The 7059-nt window shown below is 49.0% G+C and overlaps 1 long non-coding RNA gene across 2 annotated transcripts; it reads right to left on the bottom strand.

Moving 5' to 3' along the window:
- Positions 1-304: 304 nt before the first annotated feature.
- LOC115604392 lies at positions 305-3163 on the bottom strand. Of its 2 annotated transcripts, XR_003990262.1 has the most exons (5): positions 2903-3163; positions 1407-1580; positions 987-1062; positions 554-649; positions 305-453 (listed from the first exon to the last, which is right to left on the bottom strand). It is a non-coding gene; the product is annotated as an uncharacterized LOC115604392 (long non-coding RNA). The 2 variants fall into 2 exon arrangements; XR_003990261.1 differs by having other exon boundaries at positions 554-1062.
- Positions 3164-7059: the final 3896 nt, after the last annotated feature.

Raw genomic sequence — 7059 nt, 5'->3', positions numbered from 1 at the left:
GCTGCAAACCGCATCCCCACCATGTCCCGATAGACGGGTGGAGATCCGGACTGGACAGGTGAAGGAGGTACTGCTCTGAAGTTTCTCTCTAGAGGGGTTCTGAAGGGAAAATCTCCACGGCATTTTTACATTTCTTTAATGCTTTAGAGATTAAGGTATGGGGAAGGAAATTATGCCCACAGATATCTCCTAAAATACTATTTTTAGCGCGTAACCCTTTTTCTCAGACAATGGCTTTAGAGAAATATCTTCCAAAAAGTGCAGTTTTTTACTAAAGGTGTTAGAACGAACATAAAGAAAACACTTTTTGCAACAAATGCTTCTTTTATTAGCCAGCTAATAGGATGGGAACGTGTAAGTCCTCAAACCAAAGCTTCCACGCTTGCAGTCATCTACTCAGCTGCCTTTTACAGCTGAGTAAAATCATAGCCATGATGTATTTCATTTTCAAAGCTGAAAAAAGAAAAGAAACTATAGATTTGCTATTGAGAACACAATGATTTAAATAATGGGACCTCTTAAAGTTACAATATTATAATTATTTCCTTTTTACCCAGTAAAATGTGCTTTTTTCACCTCCTCCAACACGCTTGCTTTGCCACAGCTAGAGCGAAGCCCCAGAGGTAGAGAATCCTTCATGTCCTAAAAACTGAACAAGTCACTGTCCAATAAAGACTAAATAGAAAGCAAACATCTAAATCCTTTATGAGAAATTCTATTTTATGATTAAACCAAGCTGAATGACCATTAAGATGCATGCCTGCAATAAGAGGGGGAATATTATAACAATTATGTATGTGCAGTTTATTTTAAAATATAGATTAAAATAATTCATATCTGTCATTGCTGAGAGTTATAAATAAGTTAATATTTGTATAACGCCTTGAAAATAGCAACGCTGAAACCAGCAGGTATCCAGTTATATGGCAGCTGACATACAACCCAGCCCAGGCATGGGGAGACAGCACAAAGATGTGGGTACTCACTTGTCCTGACAGCACGGGGCTCAGACCTTCCCAAAACTGTTCTCTTACAACAGAATCACATGGAGGGGTTTTCTTCCTAGTGTAAAGGTGATTATTTTTTCAAACTACACTCACACATATGTCTCAGTAACAATAAACATCAGGCTTCACCAATAGAAAAGATGACTCCAAAATATAAGACCACACTTTGCTAGTGTAAACACCTATTTCTGAAATGTATGAAAGATTCTTACCCAGGTTCAACTGCCAAGAAAACAGCAAATTGTCAACATCACATGAAACTGCACTGAATCAAATTTAACTATAAATTACATCACTATACTGCAATCATGTTATTAGTAACATACTACGTCCCCCAAAAAATAGGTTTGACTATTTAAAAATGCTAGATACATGCCAAATTAGGGAAACAAGTCATACTTATGAATTTGCAGCCTGAAGATGTGTCGTGCCACACAGTCTGACAATGCAAAGATTTGAAAAAAGTGCTCCAAGTGTCCAACACCTTCATGTGGATTCAGTGAAAACAGGGAGACCCTCTTATGTCTGTGGACTGGAGATCAACCTCTGAGTCTTGGGATGAGCCAGGGAACTCTGCATAGGAAATCTTGCATAATTAGTGTGAGCATCTAAAGGTCATTACCTACTGTCTCCTCAGAGGTGTTTATCACTGACACTGCAAAATCCACAAAGCCCTTTGAAATCGTGACTTTTTAACTCTATTACAATTCAAGCACCAAGTTGAAACACTGCTAAGGGTAACTTCTGATAACAAGACAATAATAACCCAGTTATTACTGGGTTATTACACTGCCTCTTTCAACACCATGCAGCATCACGCCTGAAGTCATTGCCCAAGTGGTGACACTCCATCCCAAGTGGCAAAGGGTGACCACTTTTATACCCCAAGCTATCAGGAGGATGCGGGGATTTGTTTGGGTCAGGGGCAGCCTTTGCCCTCATAAACTGCTTTTGGTGATCATGTACCACCATAGTGCCTAGTTGGGCTTCAGATGCCAGATCACTGTGTAAGGTAATGATTTTTCATCCTTCTTCATCACTTCTGCATCTGACTGGAACAATGGGGCTGTTTTGTTGATTGATCCAGTTAATACTGGATATGTATAATATATAAATCTGAAATGGAAATGGAAATAAAAAGGAAAGGCTGCCTCTGACCACAACCCAAAAGCTCCATAAGGCACTACTAAACAGTTAAGCGGGAAACCTCATCACCACAAACTGGATGGAGAATATCTTCAAACAAAAATTTCTTCTTCTCCCACTACAAAGGGCAGTGCGTGACCAACTTGCCGAGCAACAGCTATCAAAAAACAATGCCACATTCTTTGAATACATTTGTCCACATCGTACGATATCAGCAGCCCAACGACATCCAAGCTAAATGAATAAATATTTGCATTGCAAAGTCGGATTTGTCTTGGAATAGGATCGCTCCTCATGTGGTTTTGACACATGTACGTTGTCAAATAAATCACAGCTCACTGTGTGTGCACATTAAAAATAATTTGTCTATCTTGTTAGAAGCCATCGCATACTTCTCTTTACGAGGTGTGAAACTGGGAGCGGAAGGTTTTACGCACCCGGGACAACTGCAGATGGAGCCCGTCGAGGGAACATCAAATGCAGCCATCCGCCCCACCAACACTGTGGAGCTCCGTTTCCCACGGGGGCCTCCACAGCACCGCCACCGCAGTCCGGGCTGTGCCCTGCCCTTCCGCGGACACCCACCACCACGGGGGAGGGCGCCGGCGGTGACCCTGCGGGGCCGCCTCGTCCCGACGACCGTCGGCCGCGGTGCTCGGCGGGGCCGCCCCGACGGAGCGCCCGGCGGGAGCGCGGGCAAGGGCGGCGCGGCGGGTGCCCGTCCCCCCGGGGCGGGCGGGCGGGCTTACCTCGGATTTCCACACGACGTAGGCGGCGGGGCGAGGCCCGGGCGGGGAGGGCTGCCCCTTCCTCTGCTGCAGCCAGCGCCGGGGAGAGGAGAAGATGCTGTTGGCGGGTCCGCTCAGCGCCGAAGCCGAGGGGGTGCGCGCCAGGAAGGGCAGCTCGCAGCCGGGGCTCCGCTTCCCTCGGGGGCTCTCCTCGTCGAAGAGAACGCTACCTGGCGGCGACCGCTCCAGAGGGGTGCTGGGGGTAGAGAAGGAGGCGCCGGGGGCCGGCGGGCCGCCCCGAGGGCCGCGGCGCTCCCCCGGGGGGCTGCCGGAGGCCCGCGCCCGCGGCGCCCGGCCCGCGCCCTCGCTGTCCTCTCGTCCGCCGCCGATGATGGCGGGGTCGAGGCTGCGCGTCTGGCGGAGCCTCCGCTTGGAGAGGCTCTTGGCGGCGGCGGGGGCGGCGGCGGCCGGGGAGGAGCAGGAGAAGACGCTGCTCAGCAGGCTCTGCGCCGACATCGCGGCGGCCGCTGTCCCGGGCACGCCGGGGGTGGCCGGGGGTCCTGGGCTCTCGGTGCCTCTGCCTCCAGGAGCGGTGCGGCTCCCGGGGTGTCCCCCCCGCCCGGGCTTAGCCCCCAGCAGCGCGGCCCGACGGCAGCACCGAGGTGCTCATGCCGGCGTCCGGTGCTCGGCCTGCGCCGGGGCTGCTGGCGCCGCCGTGGTCACTTTGTTGGGAGGGAGAGGGAGGGAAAGGGAAAAAAAAAAAAAAAAAGTTACGAGAGAAAGGGGGAGGGAAGGAGGCAGCAGCGCCGCAGGCTGCCAGAGTCACTCCCCCCGCGGCCGCGATGCGCACGGGAGCCGCTCGCCGCGCCCCCGCCCCGTCGGGTCCGGGGTGGCAAGGCCCGCCTGCTTCCGTCCGAGGCAGGGAGACCCGGTCCCAGTGCGGCCCACGTCGACAGCTCCACCGGGCTTCGCGGGTATCAGGGCCGCGGCTGCCGGGTGCTGCCCCGGGCGGCCCCGACGGGGCGCTGCGGCCGCACTGGCACCGTGCGGCTGCGTTCTGGGGAGGGAGGGAGTTGTTCGGAGCGATCGCTCCAGAGGCGCAGCAGAGGGACGCCCTCGCCTGATTATGCCAAGTCCAGCGCCGCGGCACCGTTGCGCCGGCGTCCGGTGGGGAGCGCGGGGCTGCCGGTCCTAGGTGGGACGCCGGTATCCTCCCGTTGGTGTCAGGGAAAGCTGGTGCCTTCAGGGAAGACTTACAGCAACAGGCAGGATAATCGCAGCGTGCAGTACACACGTGTGTAGGGCTACCGGGACTGGGTCTTCAGTGGAGCTCGACCAGCAATTATGTTCTGGCCCAAGTCTGTCTTTTCATCCTTTGCCAATTTGAGAAAATGGTCTTACATATTTAACCACAACTGACACTTGCTTTGCTCTGCTACTCCAGTCTGACAGCCTGTGCAGAGGGACATCGTGTAGAGGCACATGGACATGAGTCTCACAGATAGCGTGAGTCACCAAAGACCTGTAACTGTTCTGCTGGGAACCTCACAGAAGCAGAATGAGAGAGTCCAATGAAGCTAAGCCTCCTCAGGACAAATAAACTTGTTTGATGCTCTATAGAGACCTTCTCTGCTCTCTCTTCAAGCGTAGGCATGGAAACCTTTAGCAGGAGAAAGGAACAAATTTGGGAAAGCCCAAGCTGTAAAGAAACACAGGACTGGAATGCGTGCAGAGGAAGAATATTGCACAGCTCCACGAAGGATGGCAGTCAGCAAGCCAGCTCAATCCCTACCTGGGCTGGAGGAAACAGACCCTCAGCTGCATGATCTGACTCCTGCTCTCCTCTCCTGGCAGGGATCATTAGCGTTTCCCCTCACTGGAAGCAGTTCAACGGCAATGCTTGTCAGGTTCTTTATGGAGGACCCACACCATACTACTGTTTCAGCTTTATTAAGCTACAGCTAACCATTAGCTGCATGGGTGAGTTCAGATCTGCTTCTCATTTGTCAGTGAAGACTACAGCCATTAAATTTTTTGAGATGAAAGGCAAAACACACAAACTCAAACCCTGTTCTGCTTCGAGACTTATTTTTGGAGGGAGTGGAAGACACTTAAGGACAGATTAGCCAAGAGCTCCAATGCAAGTCTTGAATCTCACCTGTTTCAGATGGAATCACTGTTAGACTACTGATTCCATGGGGCCTATGCATCCTTCTTTTGATCTGAGAAGCCACCAGCTCCACGGTCTTCCCAAAAGTATCGTAGACAACTCGTAAAATTCCATAGAAAAAGACCGACTATTTTGAAGAACACACTCAAGCACAACACAGAGGGGGTGTTTTTGGTTTTTTTTTTTTGCCATGCTGCATTCTTTCCTCAAACCCCAGTGCAGGGTTGTGTGTCCTCCCAGGTGTTCTGGAGCCCATGCAGGTAAGTGCTCCCTGGCAGCATTTTTTAGTTTCATCAATAGAGGGAGTAGACTGTTCTTTGCTTTGTGGCATTACTTAAGGTTCATGAAGAGAAACAGCACACTGGCCCATCCATTTTCAAAGGGAGGTGTTCTGATCCTATGTCATGTTTCCAAATTAGATTTTTTCCCTTTTTTTTTTTTTTTTTTTTGGTCTGAAGAGGAACTTTTCCCCGTTATTGTAATAAGCTGTTCTATTGCCTAAGTCCAAAGCCTGCTAGTTCCGCTACAGCTAAGGTTGCAGCTGTTTCTGTTTAAAGCTTCATTTTGCCTCCTCATTAATGCCTTCAATAACATCTCATGCTTGAGACTTAAAAGAAGTTCTGAAGCATAAAACAACTATCTGTTTGCTTCTGCAGTTCTGTGCCCATGCTAGCAATTTGATTGAGAGACGTGTCTGCAATCCAGCTATACAGATGTGTGGCTCCAAGTAGTCACCTTTTTTGTCTTCTACAAACATATCATGGGAAAATAAATGGACAGGAAAATGTGAATAAGGCAGAGGGGCAAATTCAGAGCTGTGAGGAGCTCATCACGTGAGGATCGGAGAGGATGATCACGCATGCCTCCAAAATGTGCTGGAAACAGTTTCTGCCATTCTCAGTAAGGTGAATTGCCCACTTGTCATCTTACGAGTAGCTACTTAAATGAAGTGGGAGCAAAGCATTCTTATTTTCACTACTTCAGCCCAGGTATTACTATTGCACGGCTGGTTTTCTCCATGAAAACACTCATAAAAAATTGGAGTATAGTTTTCGTGAGACAGAGACCTGGAGAATCACAGCTCAAATTCAGTGAGTAAATACAGCAGAGATGGTTCACATAGACAACTTCACTACCTGTCTTAGCTGCTGTCTCTATCTTTGGGGCAACAGCAATATAAGTGCTTACTGATTATTTTTTAAGTTGCTGTTTATTATCACTGTGAACTGCATTATTGAGAGACCTGGCAACACCACCCATGCAGCTAGGTTCTGGCACTCTAGTGGGCACTATACAAGCACAGAACAAAAGGACAGTCCTACTCCCCAAACCTCCAGCCACAGCTATGCAGCCATACATGCAGAGGAATAGTGAGACAATACTATTGGTTCCAGTACTAGTCATCAGCCCTTCTCTTCCGAAGCAAAGCTGTTTGTGTTACTGCTGCCTGTAAGGTTGCAATAGCAATCAAGGAATTGGGCAGTCCTTCCTGGAGCTGTGAGTAACAATATAGACAGTGGATGTGCTGGCTTCTGGAGCCAGAAGGGCTTTCCTAACAGTTTCCATTATCATATTTGTTTACAGTGAAAGTTTCAACCCAGTGAGGATGTTTATTCTTTGCTCTGTCTGACTGCCTGTCACCACCTTGTGCAGCAATCAGCCAACTTACTGCAACAGTAAAGATCTCAAAGTTTCAAGTCTGTATTTCTGAAAGGGAGCAAGAGTGATATGGATCTATAATACAATAAGAATTCAGAAATATTTTGAGGGGTGAGTGTATTTGACAATTATGATTTTCCAGTCATTGAGTTTATTCTGAAATATCTTCAGCCTTAGCAGACAGAGCAGGAATATAGGAGAATTGCCTGTGCTTCATCTGCTTTGATCCATGGATGATGGGAAAATAGTGGACAGGAGGCTTTTGGCATGGTCTCCCACAGCTGCCTTGTTGAGACAATTAGAGATAAAGACAGACTGGATCATAGTGATTAATGGTTCATACTCTACC

This window comes from Strigops habroptila, chromosome 2, assembly GCF_004027225.2.
Source record: "Strigops habroptila isolate Jane chromosome 2, bStrHab1.2.pri, whole genome shotgun sequence".
NCBI lineage: Eukaryota > Metazoa > Chordata > Aves > Psittaciformes > Psittacidae > Strigops > Strigops habroptila.
The sequence above is the reverse complement of the archived record's forward strand: the minus strand, read 5'-3'. Positions and strand labels throughout refer to the sequence as shown.